Source organism: Sciurus vulgaris (assembly GCF_902686455.1).
Source record: "Sciurus vulgaris genome assembly, chromosome: 3".
Taxonomy (NCBI): domain Eukaryota; kingdom Metazoa; phylum Chordata; class Mammalia; order Rodentia; family Sciuridae; genus Sciurus; species Sciurus vulgaris.
Window position 1 is genome coordinate 149,278,748 of NC_136463.1, and position 26,051 is coordinate 149,304,798.

General features: G+C 37.7%; 1 protein-coding gene across 3 annotated transcripts in view; it reads right to left on the reverse strand.

Annotated features, from left to right (window-relative positions):
- Positions 1 to 26,051, reverse strand: part of HECW2 (HECT, C2 and WW domain containing E3 ubiquitin protein ligase 2) — a 390,019-nt gene that overhangs the window by 135,777 nt on the left and 228,191 nt on the right. Inside the window, exon 1 of one of the 3 annotated variants that reach the window (XM_079132568.1) lies at positions 15,339 to 15,736. The exons of the other annotated variants lie outside the window; for them this stretch is intronic. The gene's annotated coding sequence lies outside the window, so the exon portion shown is untranslated. Of the gene's footprint in view, positions 1 to 15,338; positions 15,737 to 26,051 lie in introns of those variants that run through there. 3 annotated transcript variants of the gene reach the window in all.

Consider the following 26,051-nt stretch of genomic DNA (forward strand, 5'->3'; position numbering starts at 1 on the left):
CCCAAGCTTTCTACCCTCATGGCACAGGAAATGGTAATATTTTCAGCTCACTGATAGTCAATGGCAGAGAGGCTTATACTTAAGATGACTGCCAAGGATGTCCTGGCTGCCTCAGGCTCTGCTCCAGAACCCTGAAGGCAAGGGAATCATATTCTATAAGTTGTTCACATCATATTGGGTTGAAGCTCTGTATTAAGGGCCCAGCGGAAGAGATAAAACTAGAAAATGTATACAGGAGAATATTTGAAGTTTTATAGGTACATCAAAAAGTGTATAGTGACACTAGTTCTTCAAGTTGCAGGTATCTCATTTGTTTTCCTAGGAAAAAAGATTAGAAATATATTTTAACCCAGAGTTGGAATAAAGCAGACAGAGTAAATTAAGTTACACTAAAAGAAGAAAAGGAAAAAAGATTCTGAGCCCAAAGGAATGGTTCTAAGAAGAAAATCTTTGCTCTTTCAAGCATGAAAGAAATGGAAAGTGGACCAAATTGAGGAGGTTAGAGGTATTTCGGTCCGTGGTTGTCCTTGGGCCTTTTGGTTTCACCATATGGATAAGCCAAAGAACTTCGTGAGGAAGGTCTTCTCATGGCATTTGCATTTAGCACATTAGAAGTCAAAGATTCTTTACTGTGAAAGGCCATGAAACAGTCAATATTCTTAAGAAAGGAAAGGCATAACCCATGGACAGTATCATCTCCTCTCCTAGACAAACTGGGAAAGCAAACACCTCCACCCCACATAGATGTATAACCAAGATGCCACTATTTAGAAGGCACTTAGGCAAATGCTTAATGCTGGATTTGAGAGATGGCAGGTAACTCTTACAGGTAGAGAGCTCACTGCCTAATCATCCAACATCTTCCTTGCCAACAAAACTCCAATTCTGTTCAAGGCAACAATGTGCCCAGTTAAAAATAATCACCTCTTCAGAATCCCTAGCAGTTAAGGTGGCATGTCATGTGGTTCCAACCAGTAAGATGTCAGTAGAAGTCCACCAGGTGGGAACTGAAGGAAAATACTACTTTCCAGGTAAATAAAGGACAGTCCCAGCATCCTTTTGCTCCTCCCTTGCCCTTGTGGAATGATGGTCACACACTGAAGATGGCAGAGCAGAAACTGGGAGCAGTGATAATTAGCTGATCCCTGAAACCACCTGTATTTAGGCTTCCCGCTACTTAGAGGCAAAGAAATTCCTGTCTGGCGAAGTCACTATGACTGTGTTTATGTTATGTCCAGATGAAAAAAATTCCTAACGGATAAACCCACTATCCTAAAAACTGCTCAATGATTTAGACTCATCATTCTTGGCCTGACCTGGAATTCCTGAGAATTTTCTTTTAGGTGGGGGGTAATAAAAAATAATGATTTTATTCACTTTTCATTGGTGCATTATAATTACACATAATAGTGGGATTCACTGTGATACATTTGTACATATACATAGCATAATTTAATCTGTTTTATTCCCCTGTACCTTCCTCCCTGCACCCACATCTCCAACCTCTATTCCTCTGGTCTCCCTTCTATTTTCAGGAGGTCCCTTTTTTTCCCCTTTTTTCTCTCTAGTTTCCACATACAAGGGAAAACATACAACCCTTGACTTTATAAGTTTAGCTTATCTCACTTCACATAATGTTCTCCAGTTCCATCTGTTTTCCTACAATCAACACAATTTTGTTCTTTTTTATGGCTGAATAAAATTTTATTGTATATAGATACCAAAAATTTTTTATCTACTTGTCTGTTGACAGACATCAATGCTGATTCCATAACTTGGCTACTGTAAATTGTGCTGCAGCACAAAAGGCTTAAACTATCACTACAGTATGCTGACTTTAATTCTTTTGGATAAATACCAAGAAGTGGAATCGATGGGTCCTATGGTTGGAATTCCCAAGTGCATGATGGATCCAGGCTAGAAAACAAAGATGATTTCTTCATCATCTGAAAGAAGGTCCAAGCTGCCTGAATAAAGAGAGGGCCTCTCATATTTTCACAAATAAATTGACTTACAAGCTATTGGTCACTTGGAAAGCACACGAGGTTGGACCCTGAAGGAAACAGAACACAGGGACAACAAGTAGAAGGTATCCACCTGTTCCAAAGACTTCTTTAAAAAAAATAATAAAGTAGTGATGCATATGGGCAATTTTTCTTAAAAATATTGTTTTGCCAGTTTCTACTTGAGACCTCAGGAAAGATGAGGCAGCATCAATCTGGTTTTGAGTACCAAGCACGAGGATCACTATAACAAAAAGCACCCATAAGATCATGGCATTTATCGATGGGTCTCCCTGTGGGAGGGTTTTCTCCCCAGTCAATTAAGTCAAATTAAGTACCCACTTCTGATACAATAATTTTGGACCCCTGGAGAACAGGAACAGAATGGAAGGGCAGTAGGAACTGATGAGAAGTATTATTCTAAGAGGGCTGAAGACAGGACAGAGGAGGTCCCTGAGGTTGACAGATACGTTAGCAATCCTGGAAGGGAACTGAGACAGAAAACCACTGTTAGCACCTGTTATACAAGAGGGACACTCACATTTTCTTTGCTAGTCATCTTCACTCCAAGATAGAAATGCTACATAACCTGGATATCCCTGCTTAGTCTCATATGTAGGAAATTAGAGAGAATGAATGATGTGATGCTTCCTTCCTTCCCACGCCCTTCTCAAAGAAATAGATTGTTTTAGTCAGCTTTTTTCACTGTTGTAACTGAAAGATATGACCAGAACAATTGCAGAGGAAGAAAAGTTTATTTGAAGGTTCCAGAAGTCTTATTCCGTAGAGGGCTGGCTCCATTCCTCAGGGCTCAAGATGAGGCTAAACAGCATGGCAGGAAAAGGTGGCAGAGGAAAGAAGTTCACATCATGGTGATAGGGAAGCAGAGACTCCACTCTCCAGATACAAAATATATACCCCATAACCACACTCCAATCCCCACCTCCTCCAGTCACACCCTACCACTTCAATTAATCCCATCAAGGATTAATTAACTGATTGGGTTAAGACTCTTACAACCCAATCATTTCTCCTCTGAACCTTCCTGCATTGTCTCACATGTGAGCTTTTGGTGGACACCTCCATCCAAATCATAACACAGGTCTAGAGTTCAGTGTTCAATTCATCTACCAGTTCAAGTATATTAGGATAAACCATATATCTCTGACTTCAATTGCCCTACTTGGATCAGAGCCCATTCGGTTAGATTAATGAGTTAAGGAAAGAGAGGCTGAACCCTTAAAGCCAAATGTCTACAATGTACTCTGAGTATTCAGGTTCATCTAGAACACAAAAGTTCCATATATAGTGAGACAGAAGTCAGAATTAGGATGAGCTGATCTGGAGCAGAAGCTTGATGGGTCTGTTTTGATTTAAAAACCAAGTCCAAGTGCCACAGCAACAGTTCATCCTTCAGCCTTCATGGAGAAAGCTTCTGGGTTATTCCCTGCCAAGCACAGTGTTTATCAAGTAGAAAATACCCATGCATATTAATATTCTGGTGTATCTAGACATTTTACTTTGATGACTTATATTTCTAATAATTCATTGTTCTGGACAAATATAAATACTTTTGCCATCAAGTGACTGCTAATCTTACTTTTAAATATAAAGTCATTAGAAATAAACCAGTTTAGGAACAATGAGTTTGAATTCTTTATATATAAGTAGAACAACCTGCCATTACTATCACTTGTAGTGCTGCTAGCTAGCAGAGCCCCAGCCACCATGACAAGCCATGCAAAAGGGAGCCTAGAATGACTCCGTCCTTGGCTTTGCTCCAAGAAGACCAACTTAATTGCTGCTTCAGGTTACTTCTTCCTCTAGGTAGGTTAACTCCTGTGTTTAGGTTGCAGTCGGTTATAGTCTAGCCTGAGACTACGTTTCCAGTGATAGCATTTCTCTGCTCAGATCTTTTTTTCATAGATTTCTGAGGGCACCATACTTTTTCCTAGATTGTATTAATTGTTCTTTTTTTTACCCTTAACAACCATATTAGGTGACTCGGTTTTTCAAAAATGTCCCTACCCAAAAGAACTGAATATAAAATGTTATACCAAGGAAAGGATTCTAAGTCCCCTACGAGTGTAATATACAAGTAATTATACATTTGTTTCTTCCTATAACTTGAGTAAAGGTTTTGAAATATTAAAGAAATATCATTGGCCTCTAAAACCAACAACCCATCATTCCATTTATACTTGACCACTTTCCTTACTTATTTCTCCTAATAATTATTCCAAATCTGACTCCTTCCTAACTACCCTCTAACTTATAGCAGGTTACTATGCAACCTAAAGCGTCCATTTGATGGAGGACACAGGGCCTGACCTCTCATGGCTTTTGAGTCTCCCTACTGCCATCTGTTCCTTACTCATACATACTCCCTTCTTTCTTACTCAGGGTTCTGTCTATTCCCCAAATTGCTTTTGACATCGTTCCCTCCATCAATCACCTTCTCTCACCTTAATCTTTAGCCTGTCCCTCTAAAGGGACCTTCCACTTCACTTAAAAACACATCAGCTTCCACGGTTTTGTCTTTGCTCTTTGGCCATTATCTTCTTTGCCCTTCCCCCTCATTCCTACTTCCCTTCCCATGAGGACTAAAGTGTCTGTTCTTCAGTTACAATACAGTCTATAGTATAGGGGGGTGTATGTACAAGATACCTGAGTAATTTCCTAGCTGGAATAAAATTATAATAAAAGAGACATTGAAGACCTTTAAGACATACACACAAATTCTGGAGATTAGTGCTCTATCTGAAGTGCATGTGGTAAAGATTTTCTCCCACCCTGTAAGCTCTTGCTTCACATTATTGATTGTTTCCTTTACTGAGAAAAAGCTTTTTAGTTTTAATCTATCCCATTTGATTCCTGCTTTTATTTCTTATGCTTTGGGAATCTTGTTAAGGAAGTCTAGTCCTAAATCAACATGATGAAGATTTGGGTCTACTTTTTCTTCTATTTGGTGCTGGGTATCTGGTCTAATTCCTAGATCCTTGATCCACTTTGAGTTGTGCAGGGTGAGAGATAGCAGTTTTAATTTCATTTTGCTGCATATGGATTTCCAGTTTTCCCAGCACCATTTCTTGTAGAGGCTATCTTTTCTCCATTGTATGTTTTTGGCACCTTTGTCTAGTATGAGATAACTGTAGTTATGCGGGTTTGTCTCTGTGTCTTCTATTCTGTACCACTGATCTTCCTGTCTATTTTGGTGCCAATACCACAACATTTTGTTACTATTGCTCTGTGGTATAGTTGAAGGTCGGTACTGTGATACCTTCTGCTTCACTCTTCCTGCTAATGATTGCTTTGTCTATTTTGGGTCTCTTATTCTTCCAAATGAATTTCATGATTGCTTTCTCTACTTCTATGAGGTATGCCATTGGGATTTTAATTGGAATTGCATTGAATTTGTATAGTGCTTTTGGTAGTATGGCCATTTTGACAATATTAATTCTTTAATATTAATCTAATATTAATTCTTTACACAAAGAATACAATAATTCTTTACACCAAAAGTACAAATAACCCAATCAATTAATGGGCTAAGAAACTGAGCAGACACTTCACAGAAGACTTACAATCAATCAACAGATACATGGTAAAATGTTCAACATTTCTAGTAATAAGAGAAACACAAATCAAAACTACTCTAAGATTTCATCCCACCCCAATTAGACTGGATATTATCAAGAATACAAGCAACAATAAGTATTGGTGAAGATGTGGGGAGGAAAGTACACTCATACATTGCTGGTGGGATTGCAAACTGGTGCAGTTACTCTGAAAAGCACTATGGAGATTCCTCAGAAAACTCGGAATAGAACCATCATTTGACCCACTATCCCACTCCCTGGCCTACATCCAAAGAACTTAAAATCAGCATACTACAGCCACATCAATGTTTATAGCAGCTCAATTCACAATAGCCAGATTGCAGAACCAATCTAGATGCCCCTCAACAGATGAATGGATAAAGAAACTATGGTATATATACACAATGGAATATTACTCAGCCATAAAGAAGAATAAAATTATGGCATTTGCAGTACATGAATGAGGTTAGAGAATATCATGCTAAGTGAGATAAGCCAATCTCAAAATATCAAAGGCAAAATGTTTTGTCTAATAAGTGGATAATGATACATTATGGGAGGAGGGAGGGGGTAAGCAAAGAATGGAGGAAGGATGATTGTGTAGAAGGAAATGAGGGGTTGTGGGTGGGGGAAGGAAAGATAATAGAGTGAGACAAACATCATTACCCTACGTACATGAATGACTACACAGATGGTATGACTCTATTTCATGTACAACCAGAGAAATGAAAAGTGTATCCCATTTGTGTACAATGAATAATAAAAACAAGACACATAAATGCCTTCTGTAAATCTTATTTTGTTTGGTAGGATTTATATAAAGCATATCCTTTAATGTCTCACATATCTTCCTTAGAGTTGGCCCCCCATAAACACACGTTATACATCCATGGATCCTACCAACAGTAGATGGAAAATATTTGGGCAACTACATATGTATAGACTTTTATTTTCCTTCTCATTATTCACTAAGCAATACAGTTTAATTACTAGTACATAACATTTGCAATGTAGACATTATAAGTAATCTAGAGATGATTCTAAGTGTAAGGGAGAGCGTACGTAGGTGGCATGCAAACACTGCACGTTTTATGTAGGGACTGGAGCATCTGTGAATGTGGAGGGAGATAATATTTTCCTCTAAGTCTAGTTGGCTGCATATTTTCTCTAAAAACACACCCAGAGAACTCTAAAATCCTTCTAATAAAATTTTCATACCTATATGTTTGTGAATATTGTAGGAATATGATCACAAAAACTTCTGAAAATCTTTACGCTTGCCTTATTTTAGCAAGCCATGGTACTTTTCCAAAGCAATTTCATTTACGTTTTTTGTTTTTAATTACTCTGTAGGGCTACTCCAATTATTCCTATTACTGATACTAAAATTATTTATGTTAAGTCTGTGCTTTCAAGAAAGAAACAGTGTTTACCCAGGAGGTAAAGGTGTAAGATATAAGATTACCCTTACACAACTTCTTTGTTAATTATTTAGGGGCTCAGGGAATTTTCTCAGAACATGTTAATTAGGTGAGAAACAGGCTCCTTGGAAAAGTTGGATTAATTATATTAATCTATAGTGAGATTATAAAGAGTAATTTTTTCAATTAAATTCTTTTTTACAATACTGCAAAATGCTAAAACAATGTAAATGTAGTTTTAATTTTTTTCAAACTCTTCCTTCCCCATAATATTTCAAACACAGAAATAACTATCAGAATTATTTTTAAAAGATTTTTTTTTCCTGTACATCATTGTTGGATTTCCAATAAACATCCTGTAAATAGGCTTTTATGCCAATAAGGGGATACATAGGAAACATGACCAGACATATCAAACATATGGGGTCTGGAATTGTTTCTATATCTATATGAGTATCTACAAGACTTCCATGCAACACTGGAGATAAAATAGAAACAAACAAAAATAATATCATGCTAAGTGAAATAAGTCAATCCCCCAAATCCAAAGGCCAAATGTTTTCCCTGGTAAGTGATGATGATATATAATGGGGGAGATGCTGGGGGGTGAGAGAAGAATGGAGGAACTTTAGATTATGTAGAGGGAAATGAGAGGGAGTGGGGTATGAAAAACAGTGGAATGAGACAGACATCATTACCCTATGTACATGTATGTACACAAATGGTATGAATCTACATCGTGCACAACCATAGCAATGAAATGAGGTACCCCATTTGTGTACAATGAATCAAAATGCCGTCTGTAAGAAAAATAAAAATTAAAAAAAAAAAAAAAGATGCTTAAGAAAGAAAAAGCCTTCTTCAAAGTCCTTACTTTCCTATCAATCAACCCAGAGGGGTCAAAAATACATGAGAAAGATACCAAGTGACAGATTGTGCCCGAGAAGTGAAAAACAATGCTTACAATTGTTTTCTCTTCTTTTTGCTTTAAAATAATTCTATCTCCTTTGTATATTTTTTCAAGAAGAAAAAAAGGCATAAACATCTCAGTTGATATAAAAACACCTTCTGAATACTGAATTACCTTTTGAACTGAAAATAACTCTGCCTCGTTATTGATAATAAAGGGGCCTGACCTGATTGTGGCTTCACTGGGGAATTAGCCAACCTATCTGAGATTGGAGATTTGGGCAGTAATACTAAGCTACAATTTGAATTAAAATGATCAGTCCAGGCCTGGGCAAAGATGGCACCTTCACCCGGACCATATGACTGCTAACACAGGGAAAATTGACCGGCGTGTGCTAGGCAGGTTACCAGAACACCCTTCACGTTGAAAGGAAAACTCCAACAGCGACTTTAAGATCTGACGACACTGGTGTGGAGGGTGCTTCCCCACTGAATATGCCAAACTGAGCACCAATTTTATTAAGTGTTATGAGAATATACGAACAAACTCCATCATGAATTTGCAAACTTACCATGCCTTTTAAAGCCAGTCTCCCTAGATTCCAGGTTCCTTACACTGAAGTCTTCTGGATGGAAAGAAGAGCACCTAAGATGTGCTTAGAGATTACAATGGTACCAGACCACCACTGAAACTGGCCAGTGTGGCTTCGGAGGTATGTGCATGGCTATTTTCTTATAGACACCAGGTATGATTTTCTGAGGAAAATGTGCCAAAGATGGAAGAAAAGGATATCAGCACATTAGAAGGCAAAAAAAGCAACAGAGGCTACGAATAGCTGGTAACAAGTCTTTAAGCTTTGGCTTCGGGGACATTTGTATATTCAAAGGACTGTCCAATGCTCCCTAAGGAGGACCACACTTCCTTCAGAAGGGAACACTGACAGCCGGATAGAAAGGAGTTGAACCCACCTGCTGAGTTCAACACTGTGCATCAATAAGTAAAACCAAAGGACCAATGACCTCGCTGATAAGTGGATGATGGTACATAATGGGGGTGGGAGAGGGGCAAGAATGGAGGAAGGAGGGACCATATAGAGGAAAAAGAAGGGTGGAAGGGGTGGGGGGAAGGAAAAATAAAAGAATGAATCAAACACCATTACCCTATGTAAATGTATGATTACACAAACGGTATGCCTCTACTTCATGTACAACCAGAGAAACAAGATGTATCCCATTTGTTTACAATAAAAAATAAATAAAAATAAAAATAAAAAAATAGGTTTGGGAGAGACGTTTTAATGCTGTCTCTATAGGAGGCCATTCACAAGGGAGGGGGAGTACCCAGAGAAAGTGAAATGCTTCATTAGATCCATGCTGGGTAATAAAGATAATTACTAACCACACCCCTGAGGGGCCAGACACTCACACCTCCAGACACACTGGGCAGAGGGAAAAGGCTCTGCTCAGCAACTTCCTATACAAATACTGGATCTTACTCTTACCATTGGTGGGAATGTGAATTAGTACAGCCACTACAGAAAACAGAACCAAGGTTCCTAAAAACCCTAAAAAGAGATCTACCATAGTTGTATCACTCCTGGGTATATATTCAAAAGAATCAAAGTCAGCATATTATAGAGATACCTGCAAACTCATGAAACTATTCATAAGAGCTAAGTTATGGAAGCAGCTTAGATGCCTGTCAGTGATGAATGAACACAGAAAATGTGGTATATACACAATGGAGTATTATTCAGCCATAAAGAAGAAAAACCTCACGTCACTTACAGAAAAATGGATGGAACTGGAGATCATCATGTTAAGTGAAATAAGTCAGCCTCAGAAAGATAAGTATCATGTTTTCTGTCATATATGGAAACCTATACATACAAGACAGTATGCAGGATCCCCCTAGATAAGACAATATAATCAATATAACCAAAGCACATTATATGCAATGAAACTACACATTTATTATGTGCTAATTATAACAATTTTTAAAATAATAATTTAAAAATACCTGATCATAAATTATTGGATTAAATGATCATTTAGCAAGGGAGAAAACTGCTGGCATGCCAGTGAGAAGAACACTTGGACTAACTTCAGAAAATACTTCTCAAGAGTTTCAGTAGGGCCCAGAATAGCAGATAATAAAAAGCAGTTCGGAGATGGCTTATTAAAAAAAAAAATCACTTTCAAACACAGGTAATGTCGACATGTTGAAACATGTCTCTGCCTTGCTCGGTGGCTCCCTGTTTGTTTCATAGCAAACTGTCAAGTGCGCTCCAGGACATGGCTGCCCACCCCAGCTTCCAGTGATGGCCCTGACTTCATCTTCCCTCCCACCTCATTCCACTCCAGCCACACTGGCCTCCAAGACATCCTCAAGAGTGTGGTCAGGATTCTGCCGTAGGGCCTTTGCTCTGGCTGATTCACTTGTCTAGAACTTTCCTCCAGACATGCTGATGGCTCATTCCTCCCTTCAATTTTTTTTTTTTTCTCACAAATCATCCTTTCAGCGGGGTCCACTTGGACTGCATGTAGAACTGCAATGATGTTTGGATTGTCCCATTTAATACTGCAACTCCTCCTCCAGCATTCCTGGACTATCCTACTCTATATCACCTTCTAACATACTCTCTCATCCACTTACACACCTGGCATATTATCTGTGTAGAATACAAATCCAAGAGGTCAAGGATTTTGTCTATTCCATCCACTGATGGATCTCAAGTATTCTGCACAGTATCCGGCACATGGTCCTCAGATCTGGTTGAATGAAAGGTGTCTTGATATAGTCCTTTGATTATATGATAATAACCAAATATTAGTATTCTATTGTTAAAATACACAAAAAGAGAAATAACATTCTCATCAAGGAATGCATAACGGCTTTTTATAAAGATCTTCATCTTGTTCAGAGCAGAAGAAAACAAGAACAATATTGAAAATTCCATGTAAGCCTTATTAGACTTCTCAATAAGATCAGTTGACACTCACTCTCTAGGGCAAGAATTTCCAATTAATATGCACACTTAATTCAAGTACACTGCTGAGCTGACGTTCAACTTTCCTCAATACTTAAAACTGCACACATCCCATGCACTAAAAGATGTAGAACCTTACATAAGATCACAGGACTAGTTTCAGGTAGCCTTTGAAACATCTTACACAAGCTTTTTGACAAGAACTTGCACAGAATTTCTAACTTAAGTTTTATTTGTTTTCCACAACCGAACAATTTCTTATACAGGATTTATGAGAACTCATTCTTCCATAATACTTCAGACAGAAAAATGACTAATGCCTTCCTCATATCCATCAAGAAGACTATATTTATTTGGTTATTGCAAACATTCATAATAAATCTCATAGTGAAAACAAGATTTTTGCAATTGGCTGTATCCAATTTTATGATGAAAATATCAGAAGGAACTAGGTGTTCTTGTAAAATTTGAGACTTAAAAATTTCCAGCTCATTCTGGAGCACATGTTGCTGTCAACACATCATTTTCCATCAATATGTACAGAGCTATTTCCCTCCAACAATCACACTTACATAACAAGAATGCATACTTGAGCTCAACTCAAGGGTCAAGTGTGGCTGGCATTCAGTAGGCTGGTAAACACCTTAGCACACAATTCAATATTAGGCTCTTCTAGAATATTCCCTGACAATGTCAATAAAATGCCCAGTTCTAATGTATGTAGCAGGGCTCATGGGGCAGCACAAGACTTCTTTCTGATAAAGAACTTCCATGATAAATAGTGGAGTAAATGCTCTTTTCCTAAAGGTTATAATTTGGACCAAAGTGATAATAAGCTAAAGATAGTTTGAAAGACCATTTCAAACCCCAAAGATAGATGTAAAAAAGCAATTATTGAAAGGAAAGAAAAAAATTATATACATTAAAAATTAATTTGTGATGGGCTGACAGATTTGGCTCCTTGGAAATGTGACAGGCCACGCTATATGGGCAGTGACCAAACAGACTCCATTTTGCTCTGAGATTCCATGTTATGTAGGAAATGCTTCTCCCATAGGAACTCCCCACCTCTGTACCCATCATCAGTTACTTGACATGTTTACCAATGCAAAATGACAATTCCTAGGAGATGAAAAATTGCTCTCTTTTGATTCCTATTGCTCTAAACAATGTACCATGTGAACAGTGATTGTGTGGATGTTAGTAACCATTCTAGTTTGTACCTAGGTAAAAGTCGTTTTGACCCACTTCCCCCTCTGTTGATGATCTCATGACGTTAGTCTGTAATTTCGAATCATAGCAACAGACCCTTATGATTGATGTGATTTTTGGTATAAGAACCCCTATAGCCCTGTGGTCAAGGTTGTTCTCCCAAAAGCCATTTTGTGGGGGCACTGTGTGAGACAGTCAGCTGGCCGGCTGAATAAAGACTCTCAAATTTGGACTTCTCAGTGGTGATCAGTCTGTTCTTAAGTTGCACCCCATAACAAATTCAGTAAATATGTACTGAGCATGCACTACCTGCCAGGTACTATTCTAAGTGATAGTGATTCAGATGGGAATAAAAGAGTCAAAGTCCCTGTCCTTGTGGAAATTTTGGTGTGGTGGGGAAAGTGACCCCTAAGCAAATACATAAATATACAATACAAATCCATTCAGTGGTAGACAAGGCTTAACCCAAGAGAGCCAGTGCAGGAGGTGGAGAGGTTGGTGCGAGTGTACTATTTCATACAGCCTGGTCAGGGGGACATTGAAACTGGACTTGAATGAAGCACAGGAGTGAATGGAAGGAACACATGGAGGAAAACAGACACAAACATAAAATGCAAAGGACTTAAAATCAGTAAAATTCTTATGCAACACTTTTACTGTATCAGTGGCATACACTGATAGAGTAAAATAGAGTGACTCTCTATTTGCCAAGAGCAGTAAGTTTTCTGTTTTTAGGTACATATCATACAATACAGGTGCAATGAGAGTCACATACTAGTTGATACTGGTATTGCCAGGTGACAGCTATGAGATGACAACAGTTATATATTTTAAATCCTGTTTCTCCCATTTACTGAACTTGTAACCTTGGGCAAGTCCTAACACAACACTACATAGGTTCCATTTCTTTAATGATAAGAACAGCACCTGGCTGCGGATGCTGTGAGAAGTTCATGAGCATCACATGTGAACCTGACACCACAGGAGCTAAACAGGCGAGTTCTTATGATTTTTTTTTAACCTGTGTCTTCCTTCTTTTGAAGGGAGCTATGTTTATATTTTCAAGCTTAAAAGCACAATTCTTTAACCTTATTTCCTTAATTTTTACTTTTAAATTTTGCTTTATTCTAAGTTATCATAAATACCTAAAAATTAAAACAAAAGATGTTTGTTTATGTCTCTTGAAATGCTGCTTTCTTCATCCATGGCTGCCCAAAGAGCAGGGCCAAGGTGAAATCCCTACTCTACAGTAATTGTAATGTGCCACTAAATTCACAGTGCAGTAGCTCACAAGCAGTACCTCAATACTGCCCAGTTCCTGGAAGGAAGTCACTTAACTCTTAAAAGTCTGTCTTGTTTTTTTTGTTGTTGTTGTTGTTGTTTTGTTCTTTTTTGCAGTGCTGGGAATTGAACCCAGGTCCTTATGCTTGCAAGGCAAGCACTCTACCAACTAAGCTATCTCCCTAGTCCGAAATTCTGTCTTAATAGAGACCCATATGAAGGCACCCTCATCTCCTCACACCATGAAACCAGGATTTTCAGTACAGTGTTCACTTTGAAAATCTGTCCCAGAACCATTGTATGTAAAAAGGTACAAGAAATGATAATGGCATTTTGATTACATATCCTACTTTCTTTCCTCTAATTACTAAAAAATCATATATGCACTAAGCTGTCACTCAAAGGTAATCCCTTTTATATTTTCCACATTTTTACTGGTACTTTATAATTATATGTAACGGTGGGATTATTACATATTCATACATGCACATGAAATAACAATATAATTTGACCAATACTGTTCCCCAGCTATTTCCCCTGTCCCTCTACTCCTCCCTCCCTTTGGTCCCTTTCCTCTAGATAATCCCTTTTACTACTATGTAAAGTTTACAAGCAAACTTTGGATCTGAAGGCACCTAGTCCTGAAACATCTGAGAATTAGACAATCATTATAAAACACAATGTTCAGCACAAAAGTATCCATTAGTTAGAGGTAAATTATTCCTTTAATCTTAATAAGTTTGTACAGTATGGATGAGAAACCATAACTATAGTCAAAGAAGGAAGTTACTTTCATTGAACTGAGCCAAATATTTGTTGGAGTTAATCTAAATTCAGTCTGAAAATATTAATTAGAAGCACATGGGAGCAATATTACTGAAACACTCATCGCTACTGATTCTAAAGAATACTTTCGCCAAAGTAGCTGCTTCCTATAGGCCCTGCCCCAAAACTGCTTGATCAGAAAGTGAACTTTACAGAAATAAAAGAGCTCATCTGAATTTCCATTAAATCATCAGCTTACTCTTCACTAACCTGAGTTCAACAAAGGCCACTACTGCAATTCTCTCACATAATTCTCAGTGAGGGCCTATCCAGTGCACTGCAGGAGCATTAGCATTCCTGGCTCCCAGACTCTAAATGCTAATTGTTCCTATATGGAAACAAAAATAACACCCACATCCTCCTAGAGAGCTACTGATTGGCATTTTATTGCCAAAATAAAAATTTTCATTGGATAAACTAACACATAAGAGATTAGGATGGAACTGAAATTCTGTTTCTAAATTTTAGAAGGTCTATAGAAAACTGAGTCAGTTTCCTACGTTGACACAAGAAATATCTAAAGACCATGGTTCTTATCCTCAAGTAAAGTTTTGTTGTAAGATTCTAGTTTGCAACAATAGTTTCTAGAACGTGAAGGTCTATCAATACTTGTCCATAGATATTTTAGCTTAAAAAATAAATGTTTTAACAACTCATTCCCTGAAAGAAGAGTTTTAAATTTCTAATACAAAAAAATTTTTCCAGGGGCAGATCACCTTCCATGAGATCTAGTTAGATTGAATCTAATGACATTTTCAAAAGCATTCTTGTAGACAGAACCTGTACTTAACATCACAATAAAGTAATCCACTTAAAGTCAGTGGGACTAGAAATTCACAGTAGGGGGGACTGCATATTTACTTTTAAAGTTTCATATGCTTTAATCCCAGTACTTCTCTCTATACTGAGTTGTCAAGTGATTAAATGTGATTAAACATACCGTATAGTTTGTTAGTAACTGTCTCTAACCAAGCTGTGAGGGGATCACATTTGATAACTTTTCAAAGTAAAAGGCAGAGATGATGACAAATTCAAAAGTTTGGATAAGGAAATCAGATGAGAATCAAATTCATTCCACAGAACTTTCCAGTACCTTACCTCATACAGTCTCCAAAAGTTCCCCTCTGCCTGTGCCAGGGAAGAATCCATTACCTCAAACCAGGTTTGGGAGCAGCAGGAAGACACATGTTGTACTCTCCTTAAAACCTTGCGCCTGGCCTCGCCACTCAGCAATTTCATTCATAGCAGCAGCCAGAGCTGAAGTCACAACCGGCCTGGAGTCTAAGGTGGCTCTGAGTCCTGTGGGTTCACCTCACTGATATTCCTGCATCTCCTCCCCTTCCCACATGTTCCAGAAATGGAGTACTAGGAGGAGTGGAGCAGGCCTCCCCCAGGAGACTCCTGCCCAGCTAAGAATGACACCAGGAGCCCCTGCCGCCTCTCATCAAGACTCATCACTGTTCAGGCATCCAAAGTGAAAAAACACATCATATTGTGTCCCTTCAGCAGAGGCAGCAGTGGCCACACCCCTGGAAAGGGTACAGGATGCAATCGCCCCATCCTCCCTCAGCTTCCTTCCTTTGCTTTTCCATGGGAGAATTCCAAAGAATGAGTTATGTGTACACACACACACACTCACACACACACACACACACACACACACACACACACACACACAGAAGGCTGATGTCAAACAAGCTGACTGCTCTCACAGAGAGGAGCTGCTGTCTGATTTACTCAGAACAGAGCAGCCACTAGGTATGTAGGAGCTCCAGTGTATCATTTCCTTTAATTGGCTCTTACATTCCTTCAGTGTACTAAAACAGGCTTTGGAGTAGCCTCACCAATCCAGAGTGGTCTTTATGAACCTATGGTTTCAAAGTGTAAAACAGATTAAAACCTTTTCAAACATTATACAGCTTTAATGGAAATCCTAAAATGTGTTATCAATCCAGAAGTTATTTTCAGACCTCACTTTTAAAAGTGCAAAAATGAACACAATTATCAATCTAGCGAGTGCCCCTGTCTTCCACTGGAAAGAGGTGGGGTGGGGGAATCCCCAGTTCAGACACATTGGCCTTTCATGGCAAAGGCAGCCTCCTGAGGCTGTAGCCCACCTGCGTGAGCCACTGCTATTGAGGACTGGTTAAATGCAATCAAAGCCTACAAGACCGTCTTTTTCCAGCAAACCTCCAGGATAGCAAGACGAGATGTCCTTGATTGCCTGGTGCATTTGTTGTAAAGTGTGGCAGGTTGGTTTTGAGCTTCACAATACATCTGGTGGCTGCATTTTTCTCTGTACTGTTCCGTTAACCCAGAGTTTATTTTGAAACTGAGGGGGCCACAGAACTCTGGGCTGGGTCTGAAATTGGAAGAGGCCAGGACTCTTCTGAACTGTAAACTTAGAGCTCTCTTAGGACAAATCATTGTGACTTTATGGTGTGTCTTAGCAAATAACAAAAGTAGCAAATATGTACAAAATACCTACTGTGTACTAGGGACACAGAGTAGACCTTTAAAAATAGTCTCTAATGAGCACCATCGTGCTCTAAGAATGAGGTCAACAGTGTTATTAGATCCATATTACAGGTGAGGAAACTGAGGCTCATGGAGAAGAGTGACAACAGCCAGGATTTGAAGTCAGATCTGAATGGTACTCAAACCCAAGCTCATTTAGAATACCCCTCAAATAACATTCCTGAAAATGCCAGCACCCTCACTAATGTGCAGGTGACCAATGGGCCCACAGTGGCCTGTCACCATTAGGAGATTCAAGAAATAATTCTAGAAAGAACAAATTCATTTCCTCTTATTAGCACCACAGGTGGCCATAGCCTATGAACAACAAATGGATTAACAATATGAGCATCTCTGTTTTCACCCCTAATCAAAAGTAGTGATAATCTTGGACTCTTGACTATTCTCCAGTGATAGACTAACAGACTCTCCTTGGATTTCAAAGAGGCTCACCCTCTCTGCTCCCTTATAACTCTTACTGCCACTGGCTAGTACTCCTGACACTCCACTCTCATCCTCCCAGCCATGATCCTTTGCCTTCCAAATATGGTAACATTGTCAGATATGCCACTTCAGCTGCACCCTAGGATCTGGTGCACTCATGCGTTACCAAAGTCCACATGTGGCAAACAGGTTATTCTCCTAAGTAAAGGTGACCTACTTTCACCCAGCACAAGCCACTGTCATTATTAAACTGGATTTCCCAGTTGACAAGAAAGAAACTTAAAGTGCAGAGAATGGGAGATTTGACAGAGGTTAGAACTTAGATTTAAAACCCCCGCATCCATGTGCTCTTTCATTTTTTAAACACAGGTAGTTTATTCAGTATCTCTTCAGTCATTGTAAACAACTGCATTAAGAACTTACAGCCAGGGAATCCTAGTGTCAGACCTTAGAATGCACACATGCTAATTCTTTCTCCAAACCATACTCCTTCGTGCAGAAAGGCTAGCAAAATCAATAACAATAAATAAAATGGGAAAACATGCTAACATAACAATTTTGTGCCCATATAACACCAAGATTTCCACTTATTATGATATCATACAGTGTTAGGCATAGGGAGATAGTTATGTACAAAACAAACATAGCCCTGCCCTTCTAAAGCTTACATTTGAGACAGAAAAAAAAAAAAAAAAAAAAAAAAAGATAAAAAAGAAATATAAACTGACATTGAATTACAATTCTGATACATGCTACAAAGGAAAAAAAGAAAGTCCTAAGGGATTTGATGATCTGGTGTCAAAAGGACGTGCTCCAGAGAATAAGAGAAAGCCCACTGGAGGAATCAGTGTGTGAACCCCTCCATCTGAAGGATAACCAGGAATTGGTTTGGAAGAGAGAGGAGAGGAGCCAGAGGAGACAGAAGTGCTTGGCAGAGGCTCTGCAGGGAGAGGCAGCATGGCACCGTCAGAAACCAAAGAAGATCAATGAGGCCAGAGCACAGAAAGGGAGGGAGAGGAGGCTGCTGGAGGAGAAAGCCCACTCTAGAAACTCTAAGCATCAATGTATACGGAGGCGGAGAAACACTTAGCAATAATGGAATGGAAGTAGTTCCTTCTCCCTGCCTCCATATCACCTTTGGGAAATTCCATTTGATTATCACAGTTCTGGACATTCAAAACTATTGATCTAGCATGGATGGCTGTGGGGGAACTGTGATCTGGGGCTGCTGAATGGATTACTCATAGAAAATTAAAGATATCAACTAGAGTAGCTTATTCCCCAAAGCTCAGAGAATAGCTATTGAAATTAAGTAGGAAAGAGCAAAGACTCAATCTTTAGATTTCAACTCGACAATGGAAAAAATTCAACAGTGTCTCCTCCATCTACCTTTATGCTGGCACCAAAAACACAAACCAGAATCAGGGTTAGAGCATCAGGAAGGAACAACCCTTTGAATCTCTTGCATGCCTCTGAGTCTGACATCACCACATACATTATTGAAGCCTCACAGCACATGTCCGCCTATCTGCTGCAATTTTTATTAGAAACCTTTTCTTCTGACCTTGTATTCAAAAAGCAGTCAGACGAATGCTCATCTCATTCTCATTCTGTTTTCAGATTCCCAAAATCTTCCAATGAAAACACATAGCAGTGGGTGTATTAAATCAGAGAGCTTTTTGGAAAATATATGCAAAAGTGAGATAGCTACTAAAAAATCAGGGGCATAATGCTAAGCCCAAATAGATAAACATAAATGAAGTGTGTGCTTTTAAAAAAATTTAGCTTAGAAAGTAATAGACAATCAAATCAATAAAAATAATAATGGCTATTGCATGTAATCTGTTAAGAGCTTAGCACATGCCAGGTACTATAAGTATATAGACACACTCTCTCATTTGATCCTTGATAAATTTTCTAGAATAGTTATTACTGTTCTCATTTCATAAATTCAGAAAAGTGGGAGATGGAGAGATTGAATGACTTCCTCACACAAGACCACATAGCTAGAAACGGGCCGGATTTCAAATCTATAACAACAAGCTTACCCACATATTGGCCACTGTTATACAGCTTCCTCCAACAAGGATGAACTGCCATTCACCAACTGGCAAAATGCTGTACTTGATATTTCAGGATCACTTACTGATGAAATTCTCCCAGCAATTCTGAGAGGGATTATTATCCCCAAGATGAAGAGACTCAGCTCAGAGAGTTCCAGTAGCTTGATCTTGGGCACACACAGGCAAGGTTGAAAGGTGCAAAATGGGGTTTTCTAGAAGTTTGCACAATCCCACAACAGCAATACTGTGTGGCACTCAGTTCAGTAAAGGTAATTATGGGCATATCGCTTTTTTAGGGATTTGCAATTTTATCTGGGAAATTACCAATATGCTTTGGAAGAGAGGAAAGTCCCCCAAAGGACTGATTTTGTCATCTTAGGTAAACAAGGAATTCCCTTTGCCAATGTCCACTCAGGCCAAAGTATCAGGATTGTGATTCATAATTTCATAAACAAAAATCATTTTTCTGTTTCATGAATTAATAAACAGAAGTAGATGTAATATGCCCAAAACTCTGAAAGTGATACAAATGAGAATAAACATTGTTGGTTTTCTTTCAGTTATTTCTACTACAGAGTTCAAGGTCCAGCTGTAGCGAGTCTGCTTTATTGGGTTGGCATATATCTTGAAGCTCTTAGAATGTATTATTTTTTTCTTATTGATGAGTTTTGCATTAACTGTTATTTTTTTTCCTTAATGATGAACTTTGTATTAACTCCACAATAATCTGAAGACAAATGCATTAGTGTGTTTCCTGTTGCTGCAACAACATAGCTGAGTCTGGGTTCTTTGTAAAGAAGTTTATTTAGCTCACAGTTTTGGAGGTTCAACAGCACTGTTCTGGCTCTGGTGAGGGCTCCCGGACTGTGTCACTTCATGAAGATGGCATTGTGACAGAAGCACATGTGAGGAGGCATCACACAAAGAGATAGGAAGCCAAAGAACTGGGAGGAATCAGATGTGTTTTATAATGACCCTCTCATGTGACCTCCTCCGTTCCCAAGAGCTATCTTAATCTCTCTGAGAGCATCACCCAGAATGACCTCCCACTAGGCTCCATCTCTGAAAAGTTCCACCACCTCTCGCATCATCACACTGGGGACCAGGTTCCCAACACATGAACTCTTGGGAACAAACCACCTCCAAACTACATCAAGTGTTTTTAAGCGAAATATTGAGGTGATTCATATACAGTCCCACTTCTCTAATCCGACATGTAACAACTGCATGATTAATGGGCTCTACAGCAATGCTCTTTTTTATTCCAAATAAAATTGTATTAAGGAGAGAATTTCACATGAAATGTTAGGCATGTAAAAATCTGCAATTAAAATGAAACAAGTAGAGAAAGATGTAAAATTATTTTATTTGTGTATGTATGTTCTTTTTCTCTATAAAACGGAAACGCAGCATTTTCCCATAATGCTTTGCATATGTCTGAGATTAAAGGAACCCAATACTATACCCTGGAGATGTGCTGCTGAAAGCATCTATGGCATCTATGATTTACCACCATATTGTAGGATGTGGAAACAAACATATCATGCAGATTCCCAAGCCCTGAAAGAATAGTTCTCAAATTTTATTGTGCTTGAATCATTTGAATTACATGTTTAAATTTCACACTCCATAGAGCAGACCACAGAAATTCTGATTCAATAGGTATAGTACAGGCCTTAGAAGTCTAAGTCCAATAATTATCCCAGCCTATTCTGTTACAAGTGGTCTTTGATACTGTCATGTATAACTAAAAAGAACAAATAAAGTTTTTTAAAAAAGTGGTCCTTGAGTCACACTTTAGGAGACACTGGTCTAAAACCTTAAAATCTAATAGACCATATATTCATGGACAGGTGTATATGAATGTTATATTTGATTTTACACATTCATTTTATTAGAAAACTCAAAAAGAGACATGCATCTTTGTTCCTATACAGTGTCCCCTACCTAACAATTCTCATGGTGATTATGTTCAACCCACTTTTAAAAGAAAAAAAAAAAAAAAGACAGCATAGTAGGAAGACAAACAAATACAGAAAAATTTAAGGAAAAGGGGCACACTAACATGAAGAAAAATTCAAGTCTATGTTTAAATCTCCAGCAGTACTCCTGAGATATGGGCCCTGGGCCAACCCTGGTTCATAAATCAACTGTTAATGATGTAAGTCCAGAAATTAAATGTAAGTCTTTAGAAATATTTACAGAAATTTGTCAGTAATTTTATGTCTCTTCCATCTAATAATAAAATCGGGAGCTCATGTTTTGTAGACCCTATTTATTATTTCATTTTTCTACTAGATTATATTCTATTTTAGAAAAGATTAACATCCATGATGGGTTTGAATGACCACATGAAGTCTGAGAAGCACTAGTGGACCCAGGTAGAAGAATAAGGCCATTCTTGGTCAGCACAATGAGTCTCCTGAAACAGGATTTTGATACTAAAGTGGCTTTCTATAATACCATCTCAAAAGGTTAGGGTGCGAAGGGATTTATTGAATGAACAACTAAACAAATACTCTTAATTTATATAAATCACTCTGAATCTGTAATCCATGAACCAAACTGGTTTTTGTTAACCTACCAATTTTTTTTTAGCTTGTATCATCTTTAAGAATGATTTAGTAATATTTCCAAAAAGTTTGCTTTCAATAGTGTTAAGAAATACATTTCACTTGTTATAAATGTATTTCCTTCAATTTTCAAAGAGTCTTGATAGCATTGTATTTATATCTACCTGAATTTTTGCTGACATCAAATTGTGGCTTCAGGCTGTTTTCCAAAGCACACATTTTCTTAACTGTATATAGTGTATGTATCTGTAATTGCAGCCACTCAGGAGGCTTGAGGGAGGAGGATCACAAGTTTGAGGCCATCTTCAGCAACTTAGCAAGGTTCTAAACAACTTAGCAAGACCCTGCCTCAAAATAAAAAATAAAAAGGGTTGGTGATGTAGTTCAGTGGTTAAGCACCCCTGGTCAATCCCTGGTTCAAAAAAAAATTTTTTTTTTTTAAAAAAAGCAGGTCTTTTAACTGATTTGGTTGTCTTAGTGTCAAATCCTTATTAGCTAACCAATGGTTTTCTTGACATTTGGCAATGATAATAGTAATAAAAGACACAAAGTATCACTACTAGTTATTCCAGTTAACAATATATAGGGCACAGATCTCATTTTGCAGTTTTTCTGCCTCCCAATAAACCTTGAATAATAATTGTTTCTATTGCTGAACATCTACATTCTAAACAGTATTAACATTACAAGCTAGACATATTCTTTACAGTTCCTGCTTCCGGTCAGTACATCCCTTGGAATCCTCTGCAGTTTCTACTTTTGCTATGTGAGTGTTGCCAAAAATAACTTCTCCCTTCCAAGTTAAACATGGTGTTTATAAAAGGTGTGGATGGAGAACCTGGGAGTTTCAATCTGTACTTTCAATGGGTGAAGTCACAATAATAGCAACCACATGCTAGTAGTTGCCAAGAGCTCTAACCAGGAAGAACGAAAATGGGATTTTCCCCTTACATAATTGCGTCTCCTTTCAAAAAGAGAAAAAGTCAACCTTTAAGTATACAAATTTGTTCTGTGATGCTTATAAGTTAAAAGTTAAGTCACATACTAAATTTATTTAATACACTTTCTTAACATTTGTTTAAAATCCAATTTCAGATATTTTCTCCTATAACCAGTAATTACATGACTAAGAATGCTCTGATAGCTTGTCTGGAGAGCCCTACCTCTGCCGCCAAAATGGACACTTATTAGCCGTGTGACCTTGGGCAAATGATTGACCTTCCTAAACTTCAGTTTCCTTATCAGTAAAATGGGGAAAATAAGAATGTACAGCCAGTAGAGTTTGGAGAGGACTCTAAAGCTACATAAAGCAAGGGACAGTGTCAGTTGCAGAGTATATACTCACTTTCAGTAAACTCTCAGGAAGAAAAGACTCTAACTCATATAAATAAATTCTGGGGAAATTTCTAGAATCTTCTCATTGTGACAAATACACTATGTAGATAAGTCCACCCGAAAGGCAATTGGTTAGGCGAATTGACCTCTGGAGTTACCCCAGCTAGGTTATCAGACATGATTAAACCATGCTCAAATTTAGTGCTTTCATTAAAATTCAAGTAACACATTTGGAGAAAATTGAACTTCTGGTCTTCAATTAACTAAAGGAATTAAGCTAATTTCTTTAAGGGTATTACATACATTTCTTTCAGCAATCACTTTGGGAAAGGTTAAGTGGAGCAGATAAAACTAAAATCACAGGAATCTGTAAAAGTAGATGGCGTTCATCCAAAATGCCTTTCCTGGAACAAACTGTAACAACTCGATTCACTCCCTGCCAAGCTATATTTAAGAGTCTGTAAGCATTTCCATTATAAACTGCTACCATCAGGGTTTGTAATTTTATACTCTAACCTGTTTCAGAGTTTATATATAAACATCTCAATCAAATGTAAAAAAAAAAAAAAAAAAAGCCATTGTTTTTAAAAGTTAAAAACTTCCTTCAGTAAAGGATAAGAGTACAAGGAGGAAAATTAGTGTCAAGAAAAGTAATGATTCCTTTACACATGAAAAAAAACGTCATTTGCCATGGCTTAATAAGCAAAATAAGATACACGAAATATGTGCCAAAGCTTAATTAGAGTTAGTGGTGATTGTGTCATGATTCATAATGATTAGTAACTAAATAAGTGTCCAAAAAATCAAAGAAAAGGTAAATTATGGATAGCCAGAGGATGTTATGTAGCTATCATGTGATGTTCCAAAATAATTTTTGATAACATGGAAAATGTTCATGGTACTCTAAGTGGAAAAACATAGTGCAGAACTATATACACAAAATGAATTGAACTGAGTTTTAAAATACATTATATATATATATATATATATATACACACACACACACACACACACAAACACACACATGCACAAATTGTAAAAGAGAAATGCCAAAACATTTAAATTACTGCTTGGCAAGAAAATTTAAATTCCTTGCAGTCTTCCATATTTTCCAAGTGGCCTCCAATGAACCTACATTACTTATTCAACATGGCTTAGCATCACAGAGAAATTAAGAACAATAAAACAGAAAAAAATAAAAGGAGTGTTTGTGTCTTACTCCTGTCTTTGTGTTTCCCTTGTAAATTTATCTTTAACAATCAACTATTTCGACTTTTGAAAATCATCTTTATACTGTGGATTTATGAAATGTTCGTTGAAAAGGAGTTTTCATTCATCAAATAGTTTTCCCCAAAAACGACCTAGTAGCTAACCACATATTATCAACAACCCTAGTTTAAGAATCTGAAAAACACAAATATCATCCGTCATCAAGACAGGGACAAAAAAAAAAAAAGTTTTTATATGTATACATATCACAGACATCACAGGAGAACTGCTTTCAGTCTGTAATTGTTTAAAATTATATTAAAATCTTCAGATACTCAATAGTCATAAAGAGACCCATCTGAAATGAAATTATGACATCAGTTTAAATCAAATACAAGCCCTAAAAGAATTCAGTCTCAGGCTATCTTAAGGGCCCCTCTAACTCCTACTAGAAACAGACACACTAAAATCAAAAGTAGAAAATTCGGATGAAACAGCAAGCAAAATGCAAAAAACTAAAGAAAACCAAGAAATATATTTTTTCTTGGCAAAAGTCTGATGCATTTTCACAAAGCAATTTTGCAATTCTTTTAAAAGCAGCTTCTTTTGCTCATTCTGTGTTCAGATCACTTTCCCACTCATTAGTCTGAGTAGCAAAGTTACATCTGCCTCCTCTTTGGCCTTTCTTTGGGCTGTGGGTCAATAGGACAGCCAAAATTACAGCAGGGTTGATGACGAATCCAAGTTCAAAAGTCAGACTGCTGAATTTAACTCTCAACCCTGCCAGGTCATCTTCCTGTCATCCTGGCCAAGTTACTTTATACCCCTTATACCCCTTGCCTGGGGCTAAAATTGCACAGATGCTGTGCCAAACACACACACACACACACACACACACACACACACACACCATAATTTGCTTTTACTAATGAAAGAACATGAAAATGATAAAGAAGAAGCCACCATAAATGTTTACATACAGAAAGAATGAGTGTTCAAAGTGGAGATATCAAAGACAAAACATAAAACTACTCAAAATATTTTCTTCAACAGTTTTACTCTTTGGCCACCCCCTCAAAAAAAAAAAAAAAAACAAAAAACAAAAAACCCTTCAACGCATTAAAATACATGAAACATTTTTTTAAATACATGAGTTCATAATGATGTCAAAATAAATATAGCCACTAACAAAAAAAAAGGCAGACTTCTCTAGTCAGAATTGGCAATAAGCAGGTGATCAAGGCCTGTGTACTGTGAACACTGTCAATAAAAATTAAAGAATTAAGCATCTGCCTTGCCTTTCTGATATGAATTGTACTTCAGAGAAACTAGGAAGACACAGATAAGGAAAAGTGCCTTCTATACAGAATTCCAGGAAATATATGTAGAAAGGATGAATGAATGAGAAAATTCACAATTTTAACACCTAATAAATAATATTTGAAAATATTAGATGAAAAATTGACAACAGACTTTATAATGAGGACGTAAGTGCCTCACAGGGATTTGTTTGATCTTGTTTTTGTTTTGTTTTCCCCAATATTGTGGATCAAAACCAGGGTCTCATGCATAGCCAGGCAAGCACCCTACACTTCTTCATATCCCAGCCCTCCTGTGTTTTTTTAATGGAACACAAATGTGAAGTACACAGCACCCTTGGTGGGGGTACC